Here is a 22,990-nt window from a genome sequence, read left to right on the forward strand (position 1 = left end):
ATATAAACGCAATTGACGCAAGAATTCGTTTGAAATATAATGTTTTAGTTATAAAGAAATAGTAAAAATTCTTTAATATTAAATACCATACATGATATAGTTTGCATATCAGTTTAACATTTTTTATTATAACCGTTTTAGCCAAACATATTCAATAAAAATACCTAAACATCAACGGAATATCACATAAACTAAAATAGGTTGAGTAATAGGGTCATATATATTCCAATCAGTTAACACTTGTTACTATTAGAACACATTAGGCTCTCCATTAGACCCGAAATGAATAAATATCAGTGTCCTACGTCATCGCCGAGGCCGCGCGATATTCTCATAACGACTTCTGAACAACCACAGAGCGATTTGGCCTGTGAAAAATGTCTCTTTACCGCGGGCGCGACCTCAAACATTTGCGTATCAATCTCTCTCTCTATGCTCTGGCATTTTAAAAGAACGATGATGAAAATCCGCTGGTGTATAATGAAAAATGCAACAAAACATGGCGATGGCCTTAGCTGTTTTCTTATCAAAAAAATGCTTTGATCTTTAGACGTCTTGACTATGAAAGAGTTCGTTTAAATCATATAGAGGATGCGAAGTAGAACCAGGTCAAGGGTTTTTATTTCATATAGTGCTTAATAACTGAGTTGTAGGTGCTTCGTGTATTTTTACTAGCGGTGTTGAAAATGTGAGGAATCAATATGATAACTGGTAAACAAACAACTGTTAATATCTAAGTGGTACTAAATCTTACTATTGAATTTATAGTTTTGACATCTTCACTACATAGTATAAAACAAAGTCGCCTTTTCTGTCCCTATATCCCTATGTGCGCTTAAATCTTTAAAACTACGCAACGGATTTTGATGCGGTTTTTTTCAATAGATAGAGTGATTCAAGAGGAAGGTTTATATGTATAATACATGCATAATATACTAAGGCAACATTGCTAATTTTAGAGGTTTCTAACGTGATGTCGTAAATTAACCTATTTTTTTAGGCTTATTTAGCAATTAGCAAAAACGCTGCCTAACCCTACGAGTTAGATCAAATTAATGTACTACAGTATTGTACAGCATAAAAAGGTCTACAAAAAAGTCCGCGATGGTATATGTTTATCTTTTAGGGATAACCCACATTAACCATTTTTATTGTTTACTTTTTACGTGAGAAAATGGCTTATTTACGAAGCTATTTTAAGCAATACGGCATTAATCCTTATCGAATTAAGTACCTTAAATACAGTGTGCAATTAATATAGATCGATATGGTTCCTTACAGCATGTAAATTAAACAAATATTTTCGGAGATATTACAAATTTAAAATTTGCGTTTAAAAATGTGTAATGTAATAAAAATTGTATGAATTTAGATATTCCAAAGATAGCAGGAAATCTTCATAGTAAGTATAGGGGAAGAGGAATTGTTTTACTCCAAATTTAATGCGTGCAGGCCAAGGGCAGTAATGAATGAACCAAAAATACTGGATCGATTTTAATCATGTTTTCATTGAGTGACATAGGCATATATATTTTATGCCCGTGCAAAGTCGGAGCGGGCCGCTATGTTTTTATATACAACGTTCATATTTTTTCTGTAGTGTATTTAATTTAGTATCAGCATTGCACCCGTGCGAAGCCGAGGCGGGTCGCTAGTTCTACATAAAGTAACAATTTCCCATTTATTATCTTTAATGGGTTATTCATTATGTATTAGATATAGTCCTATGGTCGAAATCCGACCATAATGTATTAAATTAATTACGTTTCTTTCTAGAGTAACAGGAATTAGAGTAAAAGCACTAATTTAAAAATTATATCTGTTTTATTTGTTTATTTGAGTGGATGGCAATTTACAGTTGACGATACAGCTACTCGAGGGAGCCCGGAGAAGAAGAGACTGTCGAGTTTCTTTTTCGTATTTCAAGTTGACCGGCCAGTACCATATGATCCTCTGCTGATGTCGCTTCGGGTTCAGGATGGAGAAGTTAAGAAGAAGAAGAGAGTTACAACTGGGATTGTCGTAGTTGGTTTAGTTACCGGGGTGTGTGGGTGGGGGTAGGGTTTTATCAGATTGTTATCAGGTTCTAAGGCGCCTAGGGAGAACCTTACACTGAGCATCTTCGTGAAACTTTTCGCGAACGGAATCATAAACCATGGGGTATTGAGTAACGCGCATACATTTTTGGGCTGAAACACTTGGACACAGTTGTCTTTCATAGACGTACCTGTACCACGCCTGTGTTCTTCAAATCTTACCGAAAACCTATTGTCTTCTGGGGAATACCATACAATGTAGAAAGATCAATTTAGATTGTTGTTATCGCTAATTTTTCTGATACAGGATGGATGCTCACATGCAAAAACAACCTAAAATAACTGTTTCTATATTATGGGTAACCGATCTGACGGTTGTTTGCTTTAAGCGTATTTCGTTTTATTTGAGTGTATTTATTGTAGGGCATATTACATATAAAATTTAGTCCTATACATTTTTGTTCCGTACAAGCTATAATCGTGCCAAATTTCAAGCCTGTCGGAGCACTAAGAGGTACCGTTTTCCTCAAAGACGGAGGCAAAATTTTTGTAAACCTATTCTTATATAGACTGTCGCCAATCAGAGAACACTCAAAATTGAATTTTTAACATCATACTTTTAGAAACTTATGGTGATGTTTCTTAGTTATATTTCAATCGTCGGTCTTGGTTATGAGTGGTGATTTTAATGTTAATAAAATAAATGGTATGGAAGTCTAAACAAGTTTGAAGACAATTCATAGAAAGACAAAATAATTGGAATAAAACTGAACTCAAACTCTCATATTATTTTCAAAGAGTTTAGCAGCTGGAATTGCACAATAATTGACTGAAATTGTCATTTAGAAGCGTTTTGACATTGCGGTTTATAGCTTGCCAGACAAAAAAGATAAGTTTTCTCTGGCATATTGTCACCGACAATGAAAACTTTATATACCTTGGTTGTAAAAAGTCATTGGTTAGTACAGAAGAGTCATCAATGCAATATCTATTTATCGTTTGATTTTCTCTGATCGCTTGAGACTTGACATTCTTTCTGAGGAAATATTTTTAAATTCTGAAAATATGAAAAGAAACATTTTATAATATCCCAAGAAATGTCCAGGAAGTTCCGGACTGGGATATTTCCTTAAAGTCGTAAATAAAGAAATAATAAGCATAATAACAAATGGAATTAAATTTCCCCAAAAAACTTGGTATCTCGAACACTTGAATATATATTTTAATTCCCGATACATGTAGAAAAATATGTTTGTTTTAATGAAACACAGACTACATGACCAGCGGTCTCAAGATCTTACCAGAACATCACGGAAATCATTATTCACCGTGCACTAGCTATCATATAGATTCACTGAGGAATATTTGTAGGGTATTACTTCATTCCATAAAAAAATTCCATTCCTTTTTACGGATCCAATATGAAAGTAATTCTACTTCCCTTAAAATGAAATTGTACATTGCATGTTAATGGTAATCTGTAATTATTTTTTTCCTTTTTTATGTGCTTATATTTCCAACGGTAGTATAAGCGAGATATTCCTTCACGTACTATACGTATATATTATATACTTCACGTATATATTCCTTTAAGTACTAACTTTAAAAAAGAAAAGGAAAAAAGTAATTATTGAATGCTATTAACATGCAATTAATAATTACATTTTAAACGAAGTAGAATTACTTTTATATTTGAATGTTCTGTGGATCTGTAAAAAGGAATTGATTTTTTCTATGAATATGTTAATTACTATTTTCAAATAATATACTATAATAAATATACAATACAATAGAACTTAAACAAAATCTAAATATTAAGGATGCACAATAACCATAAATACTATGTGTTATTGGCATAAAAACAGTCAAAAGTATTTTACTATTTATCATTCACAATTTTAATCTTTTTACTCTATTACATTAACAATCTTGAAAAATATTGTTCCAAAATGCTGCTATATTAATATACGATATATTGTTATTTACAAGCAAATTACTAAAAAGATCATAAAACTATATATATTACTTATAAATGTATGAAATCATAAATTGGGTACATTTTCGTCAAGGTCGAGGCTAGTCCGACATAGCCAGAACGTTAAAAATCAGTCGAATGAAACTAGTAAAACCAAAAATAGTAACTAAGAGTACACGACTGAAACAGTCGATAGAAAATAGTAATAAAATCAGTCGAACCAAAAATAGCGACAAACAGTCGATAGTAAAAAGTAGTCAATTACTAAACAGTCGAGTAGTAATACTAGTAATTACTATTTTCAGTGGCTAGTGTTTTAACTATCCACTGTTTCGACTATTTTCATTCGATAGTTCCCAACGCTAGTAATAATATATCAATAAATAAAGTCATCATAAAGTATCAATAAGTCATTAATTGAAAATTTATGTGAAAAATACGTAAATATAGAACCTGACAAATGAGATAGAGTGTCACACTTCTGTACTTAACTAATTAAGTTTATTACAAACGTTACCTTTTAGATTTTAAAAGCTTTTATTGAAAGCATTTGTTACATAATCATCATTTTAAATACATCAACAACCTGTAGATTGAAATTATGTAATATCAACGTTTTGAATGTTATTTAATATTGAATGTTGCTACTACTGATAAGCATGTGCATCTCGAGATAATAAAAATTGATATCGCAATCTAGCAATACAAGTTCACGCACAATATTTTTGCTAATAATAATTGATTTTGGCATAAAATTTATCATTAAGCGATTTACGGCCACGACTGAAATGGGTAAACCGTCAACAAACAGGTGTAGCTCTTGATGCTCTCATCGCCAAATGTCCAATTTAATCGATGCACTGCTGTTGAGTTAATTCTCGTTGAAAATTGCAAAAAATAATGGCTTCAAAATGTTCACGATGTAATTCCAGTTTTAGAGGAGATTATTTTTTCAAGCCACTATAAATGACGTGAATTACGCTTGTTGTTGTGTGTTAAACAATTTGGATGCGTATACCGTCAAAATATGATAGTAATACCAGTTGCAGCATTAGTTTAGTACTGTCCCGGAGTATAAAAGTTGTCTATTATTTGATATAACTGTAGACATTGTTATTCGGTTAATATTCAGTCTATTAAAGTCAAATATATAACTCATAATTTCAAATAATATTCAATAAGGAAATATGTGTTGTTAGTTTTATAATATCAATAAATAATATTATCATGTCATATAGCAACAACGCTAGGTATCTCGGAAGGAGTCTTGATGGAAAACTTCGCTGGAAGAAACATGTAAGAAAGAAAAGGATAGAACGGGAGTTCAAGTAGAGGAAAATCTATTGGTCAATTAAAAAGAAAATATCAATATATAATAAATTGCTATTACACAAGCAAGTACTGAGACCTATACGGATATATGAAATTCATTTATGGGGATGTCCCGCGAAAATCATTATAAATAGAATTTTTCAGAACAAAGTCCTGAGAAGTTTTGTACACCCACAATACTTCTCAGGAATTTGTTCTGAAAAATTCTATTTTTAATGATGCATAATAGACCTCAAGGTCTTACCAGAACATCACGGAAATCATTATTCACCGTGCACTAGCTATCATATAGATTCACTGAGGAATATTTGTGGGGTATTATTTCATTCCATAAAAAAATTCTATTCCTTTTTACGGATCCAATATAAATGTAATTCTACTTCCATTAAAATGAAATTATACATTGCATGTTAATAGTAATCTGTAATTATTTTTTTCCTTTTTTATGTGCTTATATTTCCAACGGTAGTATAAGCGAGATATTCCTTCACGTACTATACGCATATATTGTATACTTCACGTATATATTCTTTTACGTACTAACTTTAAAAAAGGAAAGGAAAAAATAATTATTGAATGCTATTAACATGCAATTAATAATTACATTTTAAACGAAGTAGAATCAATTATCAATACATAATAAATTGCTATTACACAAGCAAGTACTGAGACCTATATGGATATATGAAATTCATTTATGGGGATGTTCTGCGGAAATCATTATAAATAGAATTTTTCAGAACAAAGCCCTGACAAGTTTTGTACACCCACAATACTTCTCAGGAATTTGTTCTGAAAAATTCTATTTTTAATGATGCATAATAGCAATTTATTATGTATTGATATTTTTTTTCAATTAACCAATAGATTTTCTTCTACTTGAAGTCCCGTTCTATCCTTTTTTTTCTTACATGTTTCTTCCAGCGAAGTTTTCCATCAAGACTCCTTCCGAGAAACCTAGCGTTGTTGCTATATGATATGATAATATTATTTATTGATATTATAAAACTAACAACACATATTTCCAGATAATACAGCACTTACTTTACTTACACCGAGACTTTCAGATACCGAGTATCACTGAGAAAATCAAGAGGACGACAAGTCTTGGATAATACCTGAACAGGGCCCAAAAGAATGAAACCATTTGATCATGTGTAGTGTAGTATAATAAAGTGCATCTTAATAGAAAAAAGCAGTGTTAATACATACACATTATTTCACTAGAGACTAAGATAGGGCTGATGGGTCCTCCAGATATATACCTAGAATTATGTTATTGTAAAGACAAATTGTAGGTTAGCCGCAACAATACTCCAAAGAATGAATTGTATTATACGATATTGGCATTTGCTGGCATTAAATATGATGTAAAATATATATCCGAAGTAATATTACACCCATATTAATTTTAACAAAATAATGAAGAGATGTGCAAATATTATTAAAGGATAACAATAAAGATCTATTCAATATTTAAATATATGTAACAATTCTTGCTGATATTACCACATATACGCTTAGTTTTCGATCTTCTTGATGTTGTATTACCTTGATATTACCTGCTTGATATGTGCCTGAATTTGAAGACACATATTCGTCTGTTTCAAAAGAATCTGTGGAGAAGCATATGGTATTATTTTCAGTTTTCAAGCCTTTCGATTTATTTGTTTTGAATTATATTTGTGACTTACCTACTTCTAGTTAAGGATTAAAAATCTTTTAAAACCTTGAAAACCAAAACCCTAAAAACAAACATTAAATAAGATAAGATAAGACAAAATTTACATATAAATAATATAAGAAAACTAATATAACCAAATATATAATATTTCAGTTGTTCTTAGTTTTATACCACCAAACCCTCTGGTGACCGAGAAGTACAGCTTGGACATGGTTCTTATTCCCATTGTGTCTTTATGTTTTGTGATTCCAATACATTGGCATTCCAATACACATCCATCTACTAATAACAATTCTATTGAAAAGTTCCCGGCCTACCGTAGTAAAACACATTTCTTTGGCATAATTAGTATTTTTTATTCAACATAATTCCCTTCAAGGGTGATACACTGATTATAGTGACCCTCCAACATTTCGATACCATTTTTGCACTACGATTTATCCTTTGCTTCAAAATAGGCCTCAGTTTCGACAAACACCTCTTCATTCGACGAAAATTTCTTCCCAGCGAGCAGTCTTTTGAGATCTGGGAACAGGAAATAGTCGCTGGGGGCCAGATCTGGAGAATACGGTAGATGAGGAAGCAATTCGAAGCCCAATTCATGGATTTTTGTCAGCGTTTTCACTGACTTGTGACACTGTGCATTGTCGTGGTGAAGTAGCACTTTTTTTTCTTTAAATGCTATCTTTTTCGGCGATTTCGTCCTTCAAACGGTCCAAAAACGCTATGTAATAATCGCTGTTGATGGTTCTTCCTTTTTCAAGGTAGTCAGTATTCCATGCGCATCCCAAAATACAGACGTTAGAACCTTGCCAGCTGACTGTTGCGTTTTGGAGCGGGTTCATCGTGTGCAATCCACTCGGATGACTGTCGATTGGGCCTCGGAGTGAAATGATGGAACCATATTTCATTCATTGTTACATACCGACGCAAAATCTCGGGTTTATTACGCTTGATCATCTTCAAACACTGCTCCGAATAATAAACTCGATGGTTGATTTTCCTGGGACAGTTTCCGGAAAATCGGCATGAAGCCAACTTTTTGCTTCAACTGTTTTTTTCCCTTCAAAAAACAATATTTTATCAACACACAATTTTTTTCACAATAACAAAAACTTGCTTCACTCAAAATGCTATAATTCACAAACTAGTGACTAACTAGCTTTACGAGTTTATACATATTACATATTTATTTTTTCAAATGTATACACGTATCCTTTGAGGGTTAATGCTAACTGAAAAATACTAAAAAAACAAAAAGAATATTAATGGCTACAGGAAAAATTAGCACAACTTTTATGGCATTTAAAAAATGAAATAATCTGTGACAGGATGATGTTCCCGTTGTTTTTGATTAGTTTATAGTTGATTTATAAGCAAAATTTGTAAAAATCGTCAAGAAATCCCATCCTAGTGAGGCTACATTAAGTAATAATTCCAATCCCAATATGCTCTAATTGATAGAAAGAAGACTTAAAATATATTAAAAAAAAGGCAATATGAATTTTTATGTAGAAGGTATACTTTTTTTATTTAAGTCATTGAACTATTCATACACACATGATACATTCTAAAATGATGATATGGAATAATAAATAATTTGTGAAAAATAATAATAAGATTTTGCCCGAAGAATCTGGAATAACTCGTACTGAAATCGAACTTTTAAATACATAACTATTATTGCTGGTGGATGTTTTTTGACTTGTTTTTTTTTTCGGAAGTTTTACCGCATACGAAATATAATGATTGCCAGGTCTGGTTTGAAACTTTTAGCGTTTCCACAGATCGCGTAGGTTAATTTGCAAAAATCGTTGAGTCGTAAGGTTCTCGCTGATTTTTTTTTAATTAAAAATAGTGCCGTTTTTTATTGGTTGTTTCCATTAGTTGTAGATTGATTTATATCAATTACGGCGCAGTTTTTCATTTGGATGATGGATCTGAATTGTCGAAATTAATATTTTATATGATGTAGTGTGGATATATATTTATTTAGCTCTGACCTTAGTTGTTATGTATTTTATTACATTCGTTTTTTTTTCAGGTTAAAGTTGCAGTATAGTGATTAAGACAAAATGTGAGTATGTTTATTCTTTTTTATTATATATTTTATTTTTCATTTCTATATTTTTTAATTTGAATTTACAAACAATTTGTTTAATGTAGAGACGTTGAGGGCGCTGCTTGCATCTGCGTACTTTTAAAATACTTATATTCGATGATTTATGATAACAACAGTTTTAGTTTGTAACATTTCTTTTGAACATTTAGGTTTTTACGAGTTTTACAAATTATGTGGCTCAGCGTTATGTTACGATATCATTTTGTGTCATGTTTTCATATAAGAACTAATTTTTAGAAATAGTGACAATATTTTTCAACTTGCGTCAAATATATTCTAATCGTCCAATGCCTCACAAAACCACAATTTATTGTTTACATGCAAATTTTCGACAATACGATGCGACAGCAGACAGGCCTCGTTCTGGAAGACAACAGACATCTCGTAACGTTGAAAATGTGGCTCTGGTGCGCGATAGTGTTTCAGAGTCTCCAGAAACATCAATTCGGAGACATGGTTCCTAGTTTCACATTTCTGCACGCAGTTTAAGGCGAATTTTGAAAACTGATTTGAAGATGAACGAGTTGAAATTGAAGATTTTTCGTCTAATTTGATAATGAGCGATGAAGCCCCTTTGCTTCTCAGTGGCCACGTCAATACAAAGAACAGTCGGTTCTGGGGAACACAGAATCCACAATTAATTGATGAAACATTATTGCATCCACTAAAAACAACTTTATGGTGTGGTATTCATGCTTGAAAAATCATTAGTCCCTATTATTTTGAAAATGACTAATTTGTTGCCGTTAGTGTTACTGCTGAACTGTAACAAGATATGATTCGAAATTCTCTTGTGCCTGAAATGCATGAGCAAGAACTAGATGACATGTGGTTTAAGCAAGATGGGGCCACAGCACACACAGCTCGTTCAACAATTCAATTATTGAATGACGTTTTTCCACGAAAGTAATTTTTTTAAATTTTTGGATGGGTTTTTAAAAATAAAAAGTTTTTATAAATAAACCCCAAACGATTCAACATCTCAAAGACAATATTCGTCACGAAACTGAAGAAATTCAGCCTAATATGTTGCAGGATGTCATGAAAAATACCTTAAACAGTTGCATAGCCAATCACGGTCACCATTTAGCTGATATAATTTTTCAATAATAACGAAAATAACTTTTTAGGAAAACGAAATAAGTTAGGAAAACGAAATGGTAGCGGGACTTTTGTTTTATAGAATAATCTGGCCTGAGGGCTTCTTGTGGGGTTCTCCAAGCATAATATCGATCGTTTGCAGGAAATAATGTAAATGAGAAGTCATCAGACTATACTACATTCTTCCAATCAATTGCTCAGGTTTTATAATCGTTGTACAACTTCTTTCGCAGTTTGATGTTGACTTCTGCTATAAGTGGTTTAGCAATCGCAGCCCTTCCATGAATGTTATTTTTAAAATAATATTACTCAGATGCGTGTGAAGTTCAATATGTATCGTATGCGTAGGTTTTGTTTTATTTAACGATAATCATATATTTATTTTAAACTAAAGTCATATTGTTTTTTATTTTTCTGTAATAATTAATTTCGATCAAAAATATTTTGCAAAACACAAAGAAGTATCTAAATGAAATATTTAATAATTATTCAAAAATCTGTATTTGTATCAACTCCTAATAATATCGTGAATTCAAAAAATTAGGACCATCTTATTTTTATACAAGATACACTTTCCATTTTCATATAAATCTGTCGAATAGACATCGTTGTTGTTTCTATAAGGTTATTTAACAACTTGCTACTTTTTAATCTATTTTCAACATATACAATTAAAGAAATTATATACAAGACCATTATAGCCTAGTCTTAGCTATAAAGGAATGTAGACGGTGACTTATAATTTCAAACTAAACTTACCTAATTGTATTATTATTCCAATTAACTCATAAAAAATATCTGTTACAATACAATATTCATAGTAATATCTTAATTTTTCTTTAGCTCCTTTTTAACTTTTATATTACTAATAACAAATGCCCACACAATGATTGTAAACAATACCATGTGACTATAATACCATCTATTGGATTTAAACGAGTTTCCAAATGCGCATGCTTAATGTAAACTAACGAGAATCCAGTAAAGTCAAATTTTGGTGCCGTCTCTTTAAAGTCGATCTTCTTTTACTCTCAAAAGAGGGCAACTAATAGTCAATAATATATCTTTCTTTAATGAAGCATTACTTCTAATATAGGAGACCAGAATAACAGCCTCTACTAGTTTTCTCCTAATCCAGATCATCATCTTCTATATAACTTTTTTTTTTTAATTCCAGATTATATATTATAATATATCTCAGGACCCTATATTCTCACTCTTTTGTGAGGCTCTTTTTAAAGAATTTAGACTCATTTTTCAGGCTGTAACCGGACCGATTATCCAAACAAATAGAGGCTGTTAAAGAGGTTAATGGATTCTAACAGGTGCCCCAGGGTCCGTTATCTAGGCCGAAAGAAAATCGTGGTTCTTATCGTCGAGGCCCATTTTCTGAAGTACAAAATATAAACATGCCAACTGTTTGTCTAAAAGGGTTTTTAGATTGTTTTATAGAAGTTTATGAGCTTGCGGGCATCTGTTTCGATTTAATATAAATGTATTTCACTTTTTTATCGAAAGCGTTCACCTTGAGAAAAAATTTAAAAAATTCTTTTTCATTGCTAGTTCTTATTTATGGTTTAGTCTGATATATTATTTGCTGATTATTTTGTCCAGGAATAGGCTAGTGTTAAATATAGTTGTTTTTTGAAAATATAACTTTGGCATTATTGCTATTTGTTTGGTATATTACACCGGTCTAGAAAAGAATACCAGTTGTACCAAATTTTGCCCTTGGGTTTTACTTAATATATCCTGATATATAGCATTTTGAGTGAAGCAACTTTTGTTATTGTAAGAAAATGAATAAAAAGGAATTTCGCGTGTTGATAAAATATTACTTTTTGAAGGGAAAAAATATAGTTGAACCAAAAACTTGATGCTTGATGCTGAGCTTCCGGCCACTGCCTGTAAAATGAGCACCGAGAACGGTGAACGCAGTAGACACCCAAAAGAGGTTGTTACCGACGAATATATATTAAAAAATCCACAAAATAATTTTGAATAACCGTAGATTGAAATTGAATTAAATAGCAGATATTCTAAAGATATCAACTGAAGGTGTACATCATATCATTCACGAATATTTGGGTATGAGAAAGCTCTGTGCAAACTGGGTGCCGCGCAAGCTTACTTTTGACCAAAAACAACCACGAGTTGATGATTCGGAGCAGTGTTTTGAAGGTGATCAGGAGTAATAAACCTGCATCGATATTTAACAATGGATGAAACATGGATCCATTATTTCACTCTGAAGTTCAATCGACGGTCATCCGAGTGGACTGCACATGATGAACCCCCTCCAAAGCGTGGGAAAACGCAACAGTCGGCTGGCAAGGCTATGGAGTCTGTATTTTGGGATGCGCATGAAATAATTTTCATTGACTACCTTGAAAAGGGAAGTACCATCAATAGCGACTAATACATAGCGTTATTGGACCGTTTGAAGGACGAAATCGCCCAAGAACGGGCACATTTGAAGAAATAGAAAGTGCTGCTTTACCAAGACAATGCACGGTGTCAAAAATCCATGAATTGGGCTTCGAAGTGCTTCCTCATCCACCGTGTTCTCCAGATCTGGCCCCCAGCGGCTATTTCCCGTTCTCAGATCTCAAAAGAATGCTCGCTGAGAAGAAATTTTCGTCGAATGAAGAAGTGATCGCCGAAACTGAGGCCTATTTTAAAGCAAAGGGCAAATCATAGTACAAAAATGGTTTCAAAAAGTTGGAGGGTCGCTATAATCAGTGTATCACCCTTGAAGGGAATTATGTTGAATAAAAAAACTAATTTTGCCATAAAAATATGTTTTACTATGGTAATCCAGGGACCTTTCAATTGACCTATTAATATGTTGTGCGAGAGACGATGTTTTTTTCGTCGAACTTAACCTTAGTTTTTGGGCTTGGGAGGATCGTGTTAATCTTTTTGAGTGTAATATAAACCTGATTTAATTATATCCACTGATAAATCAAGTATACCGTGCACGAGCTGTGTGTTTGCGTAAGAATTTATTAAAATATCTACCACAAATTGTTGCCTATACATCAATCTCTACATATACCTGCGGTGTTAACCAAACTACGGCGTATCCTTTGACAAAATTTAATTTTCTTACTCGTCCCTCCGTCTCGAGCCGCCCTCTCCCGCCCACGCCGGTTAATTTTCGAAGCTGGAGCACGGGCCTTGTCTTTGTCCTCATCGCCGACGAAGTCTCATAACTGAAATTAATTCATAAATCACGGCGAAAAAGACACGGAACGTTATTTCGGCGTCGATATATCAAAAAAGAACGGTAGAATAGAGTCAGGTCGCCGGGTTACTGAGGGAAGGTGTAATATGCATCTTTCTACACCTGTCGGCCAACGTTCGAGGTCTTTTGCGAGTGTTCAAGACGAAACGTTTGCCGTCGAGTACACGTGGGATTCATGTAGGTGACGATTAACTGTAATTTCTTGTTGTTATTATGCTGCGATTGTCGTTTGGTTTGGTGTAGGTTATTGCTTTCAGTTAAAAGTATCAACATATTACGTAAGAATGACATTATATGCAGTTCAGAACGTGTTTCTAGTATGTTTAAATTGCTTTTACTGTGATTCTTCCATTTATACTATATATTAATTTTAACTGTTGATGCACAAGTTCATGTATTTATTACCTGCAATATTTTGTTACTATGCCATACGATATGTATTTACTAGTGAAACCTGAAATGGATTAGAAATTATACAGAAATATATGAATAAATTTTTAAATAACTGGTCAAGGAAGTGTACTGGGGCCAATTATCTACTTTCATTATCTATATTTATCTACTCTACATTTGTGATATACCACAAATGAAGTATACCAGTAATGAAGAAGCCTCACGAAAATTACAACAGGTAAGTGACAATATAAATAATTGGACACAAGGTAGGAAAATAAAAATTAACGAAAGTAAATCTGTGCATGTGCAGTTCACCTACAATAAGACCATACCTATAACATTAAATAGTACTATCATTCTATATAGCAACAACTCTAAATATCTCGGAATGAATCTTGATGCAAAACTTCTCTAGAAGGAACATTTAAAGAAGAAAAGAAAAGAGCTGGAATTGAAATATACAAAAATATACTAGCTAATTGGGAGAAAATCACAATTATCAATATATAATAAATTGCTATTATATATGCAAATACTGTAACCTATATGGATCGGAGTTCAATTATGAGGATGTTCTGCAAAGAGTACTATAAACAAGATACAAATTTTTCAGAACAAAGTCCTCAGAGGTATCGTGGGCGCACCCAAATACTACAGGACTGATTACCTACATCGAGACCTTCAGATACCCACAGTAAATAAAAAAATCAAGAGAATTGCAAGGGGGCATGAGGAAATACTCCATTCTCATGAGAATATTGAAGTATTACAGCTTTTGGAAACGACCAGAACAGGACACAGTGTCAAAAAAATCAAACCATCTGATTTTTTGTAGTGATGTGTAGTGAGGGGCATCTAACAAAAAATACAGCTGTGACATGTATAAACATTATTTCACCAGAGACTGAGATAGGGCCGATTGGCCCTACTAGTTATATACCTAGATTTAAGTTATCGTAAAGACAAATTGTAGCTTAGTCAGAAACGACTAGTAACAATGTAACAATTAAATAATAAAAAAAATTAACTGGTATTAAGCAGTTTTTAAACAAGAATAGTTTTTCTTAACTGTCCACCAGATATCAAATTAATTGAAATTTTTTAAATTAAAAATCGATTGATTGTCGTTTATATTATGAACCTGAAGCTACTTACGAAAATCTAAAAAACCTTGTAAACAAAGCACAGACAATTATTGTTATTCTGAAATATTGTTAATCTATATTAGGATAACTATATACTTTCCAACGAAATGAACGCATTCATTTGTTGTCTCCACAAATAATGTAAAATGTAACTTTTTGTGATCATATTTTTCATAATCGTTAAATCATAACTACCTTAACTCTTTAATAGTTCCGATAATACGCAAATAACTACAAGTAATACATAATCTTAAACAACACTGTTTAAAATTAAGTAAAATCATTTAATAATATCTTAACCCATTTCATATAAGGTACTCATCACTACATAGTATAAAACAAAGTCGCCTTTTCTGTCACTATATCCCTATGTGCGCTTAAATCTTTAAAATTACGCAACGGATTTTGATGCGGTTTTTTTCAATAGATAAAGTGATTCAAGAGGAAGGTTTATATGTATAATACATGCATAATACACTAAGGCAACATTGCTAATTTTAGAGGTTTCTAACGTGATGTCGTAAATTAACCTATTTTTTTAGGCTTATTTAGCAATTAGCAAAAACGCTGCCTAACCCTACGAGTTAGATCAAATTAATGTACTACAGTATTGTACACCATAAAAAAGTCTACAAAAAAGTCCGCGATGGTATATGTTTATCTTTTAGGGATAACCCACATTAACCATTTTTATTGTTTACTTTTTACGTGAGAAAATGGCTTATTTACGAAGCTATTTTAAGCAATACGGCATTAATCCTTATCGAATTAAGTACCTTAAATACAGTGTGCAATTAATATAGATCAATATGGTTCCTTACAGCATGTAAATTAAACAAATATTTTCGGAGATATTACAAATTTAAAATTTGCGTTTAAAAATGTGTAATGTAATAAAAATTGTATGAATTTAGATATTCCAAAGATAGCAGGAAATCTTCATAGTAAGTATAGGGGAAGAGGAATTGTTTTACTCCAAATTTAATGCGTGCAGGCCAAGGGTAGTAATGAATGAACCAAAAATACTGGATCTATTTTAATCATGTTTTCATTGAGTGACATAGGCATATATATTTTATGCCCGTGCAAAGTCGGAGCGGGCCGCTATGTTTTTATATACAACGTTCATATTTTTTCTGTAGTGTATTTAACTTAGTATCAGCATTGTACCCGTGCGAAGCCGGGGCGGGTCGCTAGTATATAATATGCTCATCCGATATAAAGTTTTAAGTAGTGCCGTCTATCCGCCTAAAAGGACATTCAGACATTCAGTCATTGTGCCGTCTGGACAGCTTATGGATGCACGTACCTTCTTTCATCCTCCAGTATGCCTTTTATGATCTTCTGAATATCATTGTTTCTACCGAAATCCATGGTATACTCTGTATGGAATGATTTCCCAAGTTTTGGTGATTCCAAATTTCAACAGTCTACGGCTGAGCAATTGATGGCCTTTGATAACTCCACACCCTGTACTTATGATGCTCATACCAGAAATCTACCGATTAGTGGTATTTTAGGGGGATGGCTGTTTCTTAATTGTAATAGTTTATGGTTAGGGTTTTTAAACAATAATCCTTCATTTTGGCCCTCAATCCATCCTGTGTGACCTGACAGCTTCAGCTACGGCACTTTTGTCCAAGCTCCACTTAAATACATCAAGGGATGCTTCGACGAACTATCGAACGATTTCAAATCTAGCGTCAACCCGTCTTCTTTTATTAATAAGTATTTTCAGTCGGTTTAATTGAATGTGTTCAAAAAAGAAGAGCCTTATGATCTTTCCTATCCTATCTATCAACTGCATCACTTATAAGATGTGAAGGGTTTAAAACCAAAACTTATTCTGCTTTAAGAAACTTTTATTTTACCGCAATACATAGACACTACCTAGATTTTATTCTACTACTCGTATTCGCCCAATATTGCACCTTCCTCTTTATCACTTGTTCGAGGCAATGCTCTGTATTTGATGAGAAGCAATTTTTTTTCAAGGTATTCGAAAATTAATCAAAATCTTCTCTGATAACGTGAAAAATTATAATGTATATAATTGAACAAATCAGAACGACGCATTTGTTTTTTAAATAAACCTTTTGTTATCATAATTCGAATTCGAAATTCCATTTCGAGATTTTCGTTAAAATCTCTCTTTTTAAATCACCTTTTTTATTATTTTCTTTCAGCAGAATCTTCCGAAATAAAAATATATTAATTTAAACTCAAGTTTATAGCAGTATTAACCATATATACTTTTAGTATAAGTTTGTGTGGTTTGGTTCGTTTCAATCTTCGAATGTTTTACTCTTTGTTTATTAGTGATTAGTAGTACCTAGTGATTTAGAACTTTCTTTCATATTTTACGGCTTTTGGGATGGTTAAATGTTGAATTATTTATATTTATATAATATATTGTGCTATTTTTCATTGGTTACGTAGCTATAAATATTGATAATTAATCGAAGAATATTGGTTAGGCAGTTACAAATCGATTGGATGGCCCATATTTGCGCTCTATAAATCCAAATGGGATTTATTATTGACTCATAAACCAATGTCTGTGAGTTTTAGGTCAAGTTATGAGTATCTTCCTTCTAACCAGTACGGTTGCTTAATTTTGAGTCTAATCTGCTCTGCTTTTATTTAACATTATGTTTGCAATTGGAGTCTATGACCTGTATAAATAAAAATAAATATTGTTGAAGCTAGACTTCAGTGAATTGAACATTATATGTATAATTTTGGTTCTGTGCATAAGTTTTAAATATATTTTACGTTGTTTTCTTTCAATTATGATAAAGCAACGTCCTGAAGCGACCACCTGTTTATTTTCATCACCTGTTTAAACCTCGAATACCGTGCAAGATTTTAGTTATACAACGCGACAGAGGAACCTTAAATTTGTGCGAGTATATGTAATTAAATTTATATTTTGACTTATCAGGTGTACACATAAATCTTGGGTATTTAAGAAAAGAAAACGGGATCAACTAAACAATGTAAAATTGTTTTATTTAAAATATACCCATGATTTAGAAATTAGTTTTTTATAGAGATATTAGATATGAGATATTTATAGAGATTATAGATTTATATATCTTATTTATCTTTTCTCAGTTCCTCTATTTGAATTTTGAGCCAAATAAGCAAATTTTCAGGAATTTCTATTTTATGTGTTTAACTTGATAAGAGACTGACGTCTAATTTAGAAGAAGTACATAGGCACTAAACGAAAACAACTTGGACTTGAACTAACCAAACTAAACTACTAAACCAACTAAATTGGCTTGTCGAATGCAGATCGAAGCTAACTTTATATCACAAGATGCTGCCCTACAAATCAATGCCTATTTGATCCTACGGAATATGTTGTACTTTTAACAAATCTAATATAGCCATCCAATGTACTTGCTAATCAACTAAATGTGAATGACAGAAGTTAAGTTTACATTAAGAATAAAACGTTTATTACCATTCTATCTGGTTAATGGACAAATATAGACTTTAGAGCAACATTTTGAATAAGATATTTACTGAAATCGTCTTCTACATATCTTGTATATAATTATTATCATAACATATACGTATTGTCCACTGGGCAGATTGTTGAAGCACTAGGGGTAACTTGAACAAATATGCAATATGAGATATTGTTTGTTTTTAGAACTGTAGGAATGTATACGGTGATGCTGAAACAAGTGAAACAAGTTGTTTGGAGTCTTCAGGAAGATTAATTACTTTTAAAAAGCTAAAAAAATGTGAAAGTCCGAAAGACGTTAATATAAAAGTAATCATATCAGTAAATAATCTACACGTAAATGTTTAAATTCTTATCTTATCTTATATTTTTAAAAGTATTATCTTATTTATTGCTTCTTTGTAAGCAATGCTCCTTTAGGTTACTTCTTGTTTCGAATGATTAGTCTCGAATTGGACTCGAATGAGTGAACATCACTTACTACGAAGAAGATAGCAGTTTGGTCGATTCTTCAATTGTTTTGAAGGACTTCTTCACTGCAGGATCTGTTTGCATGTTATTTTTAAAATAAATTGTAAAACTATAAATTTACAAAAAATATTCATATTGTATACGCCCTATATTTGACCTTGCTAATTTTTTATTTGATTGTTTTCTGTAATTTATTGCCTCTTTAATATATAACACACGCTCAACAATAAAATATGAGCCTGTTGGCACAAAAAATCGTATTTTTCTCCTAAAATAGATGCTGCTAGAAGTTAGCTTACGATCATAAACCTTTTAAATGTCAATTTTACAAGGCGGACAGTTATTTATGGAGTTACGTATACAAATATTCACCTTTTTCCGAATATCTTTCAACGTGCTGCCGTCCGTTTCTCTTTGATGTCTTTCCCGTTTATTTTCGACTCTGAATAAATTGGCATAATAAATATGATTAAGGGCATTGCTTGAAATGATATATATCGAGAAATGTGTTCTGTTAAAAAAGTACCTGGAGAATGTTAAATAAAAACATTTAAATGTTTCCTCCGTTTTATCCAAGAAGTCGTAATTTTTTTTTGGAGATAGAGTGGTGGCACACAGGGTCATGTCAGATTGGATAGTAGATGACATTTGTTTATTTTTTAAAATTATTAATTTATTACTAACTGTCTTATTACTACTTGTCTAATGCCTAGGAGGGCCTACTGGCCTTTACTTGTCCCCTAATGAAATAAAAGGTGCGCGTGGTTTGGTTCTCTAGAGTCTGCGTTCCAATTCAATGTTATACAAGTGTTGCAGCACTTAATTTATTCTATGACAGTTGCAATCCGAAGATCTGGATGTAGTTGCTTCTATAGTATCAGAGTGTGCCCACAATACAAACAATTTAGTCAGAGTTCTTGAGGTAGTTTGCATATAAAATATTTTAATATGTTTTAATATGAGGGTAACTATTTATATTTCGGGAATTGGCAACACTGTTGTCCATCTGACAGTTCTATCGTAAAGTTTGACATTTTTGACGATATACGTACTCAGAACATTTTGTTGCACGGACGCTATCTGTTTAGTTTATATTTAGTTGAATGTTTCGACTCGGCAAAAAATTGAACTGAATCATTTTCGTGCGATAATTTTTTACGATTTTCGACGTGGAATATTACAACAAAAGTGCATCAATCAACTTAATTTGACTTTTGGTGATGAAGCTCCATCAAAAACCACGGCGTATCGCTAGTTTAATGAATTCATTCGTAGTCGTAGTTCGCTGTCCGACGAGTTTCGTGAAGATCTTCCAAAATCGGCTGTTGTACCAGAAAACATTGATACTGTATGCGAAATGATTAATCAAGATCGTTATGTCACCTATTGTGAGAGTGAGGCATCCCTAAGCATTAATACAACCAGCATATATGCGATTTTACATGAACACTTAGCTGTGGGAAAGTTATGTTCGCGTTGGATCCCATACAATTTGATAATCGCTCAAAAAAGGCTCGTGTCGATTGTTGCAAAGAAATGCTTAAGAAATTCAATCGCGGTACTTCGAAAGTCGTAATTTTTCTTTTGGGGATAGAATGGTGGCACACAGGGTCATGTCAGATTGGATAGTAGATGACGTTTGTTTATTTTTCAAAATTATTAATTTATTACTAGTAATCGATGCCGATTAGCTTACAATTTGTTTCTACAGTGATTTGAAAACTACTTATCTAATGCCTAGAAGGGCCTACTAGCCTTTACTTGTCCCCTAATGAAATAAAATGTGCGCGTGGTTTGGTTCTCTAGAGTCTGCATTCCAATTCAATGTTATACAAGTGTTGCAGCACTTAATTTATTCTATGACAGTTATCAGAGTGTCTATCTATAGTATCAGAGTGTGCCCACAATACTTCTCAGAACTGCACTCACTTACTTTGCAATTATCTGGTTGCTTCTTCGTTATTGTGTTCAATAGCAATTATCACATTATCATCGACAAATCTAGCCATGGTAACATTTTCTATTTGTGATATTGTCAGATGTTTAGAATAGCTAAGGAGCAGTACCCAAGACACTACCTTCCGGTACACCTGCTTTTATTTAATTTTTTTTGTGTATGCTTGTTCTTGTTTAACCCTAAACATCTTGGCTGAGATGTCGGAGTTTAAGAGTTTAATATATTGCTTCGGTAACATTTTATGGAGTTTATAGGTAATTCTTTATATCATATTTTATCGAAGGCTTACGCTGCGTCCAATAATATAGCTGAGCAGACTTTTTTTCCCTTTGTAGACTTTTTCAATAGTATCTGTGATTATGTGTAGCTAGTCAGTTGTTGAATATTTGCTCATAAAAACAAACTGGTTTCCAGGTATTAGATGTTTTCCATCTATGATCTGTTTTTACAATTAACTTTAACAATTATCAATCAGTCCTCTCCTCAAAATCAATTTTTTTTGTATCTGTCATAGTTTTTTTAATAATAAGATAAAGATGCTTGATGATACAATGTTGTCATTTGAGACATATATCATTTTATTCTACTGACATCAAACTTCAAGGTTTTATATGTCAAATTTTTCGACAGTAACACCCAGGGGTGTGCAACTGCAATGGTAAGTAGTGGGGCAAAGTTTCGCTTAGTCCAATCATTGGCGGCGCTGACAACGCGAATTTGATTGGTTAGTTTAAAATAGTTATGTAGAAACCTGTAAGGAAAATACTTTGCTTTGATTGGTCTGCCATTTCCCCTGATTATTTTGTGACGTCACATTTATTGGCCAATAGTATTTAAATAAAAATCAAATTTAAATTTTAAAATTAATTTATTAAAATAAAATCCTATACAAATATACATAAGTGTAAATAATATAAATATATATATAAACAAAAAGCAAAAAAAAACAATTATGAACTCTATTCTAGGCAATATTAAAATATCTATAATTCTTCTAACGCCTTCCCATATATGTTTAGTGCCATCAATTTTATGGGATCTATTAGAGTTCTAACTTATTTTGATATATTGAAGGTAAACTTTAAATCCTTCCCTGTTGATATTGCATTAACTTCATTAAACCAAAAATACAATCACAGCTCATAATAACTTAAAATTTGGTCTTGAAAATCATTATGGATTGGACAGTCGATACACTAAAAATTTATGTGTTTTTTTAAAATATTTAGATTTTAGAGTATTATCTATCTGTGGAACTACTTAATATTGAATATAGACAAATATTGCATGTTGTCTCTTTTTCAGAAGTTTTGTTAAATAGCCTGAAATAAGACTAAAATACAATATTAGACTCGTTTTCCTCAGAGCAAAATTCTCTGGAACTGAAAATATAGACTCAACTGGTGATTTAACAACCTCAAGTGGTACTGGACCTCCCGTTAAAAAAGAATATAAGTTATCTAACAAGTTCATCTTCTTCACAATTTTCTCCGGGAGAATGATGTGAAATGATGAGCCCTTTTAAAAATTTCTCGAACATACTAGGGGAAGGATGCTGTTTCTACCGCCATGACCTCTAATAGTTCCAACAAAAATCTTCAAGCAATCTTGGTTAAGATTTGTTAAACAAATGTAGTTATTTGTAAATTTAGACAAAATAGATTTCTTTAAGGTAATAAATCCCCTAAAAGTAGCAATTAAATTTTTAATTGATGGCACCATAACAAATATTTTCTTAACAAGGCAATCAAATTTAAATATATAATTCCTCTACTATAAAATGATTGAACACTGATTGTTCTAAAAAGTTAAAGTATTGCAAATATTTTAAGGATATTTTACAATTAAAAGTAGTATTTATTACTACTAATTATCCAGTTATATTAATTGTTACCTTCTTGTAAGATTTCTTTATGTAGAGACATCACACTGACAGCATACAAACAACTTGGAAGATTAATTGAATTTTATTACTACTAACATCTTCATAAGTTTTTGAATTTCTGTAAACAAACAATATATAAACAGACATGTAGTAGAGAAACC

General features: G+C 32.1%; 1 protein-coding gene across 1 annotated transcript in view; it reads left to right on the forward strand.

Annotated features, from left to right (window-relative positions):
* The window catches only part of LOC143191537 (kinesin-like protein CG14535), a 660,599-nt gene that overhangs the window by 73,018 nt on the left and 564,591 nt on the right, over positions 1 to 22,990 (forward strand). The window contains exon 3 of the mRNA XM_076396712.1: positions 9,072 to 9,104. The gene's annotated coding sequence lies outside the window, so the exon portion shown is untranslated. The remainder of the gene's footprint in view (positions 1 to 9,071; positions 9,105 to 22,990) is intronic.

This window comes from Rhynchophorus ferrugineus, unplaced genomic scaffold, assembly GCF_030347505.1.
Source record: "Rhynchophorus ferrugineus isolate W39M unplaced genomic scaffold, kcgeb_rfMv2 rfM2, whole genome shotgun sequence".
Taxonomy (NCBI): Eukaryota; Metazoa; Arthropoda; class Insecta; order Coleoptera; family Curculionidae; genus Rhynchophorus; species Rhynchophorus ferrugineus.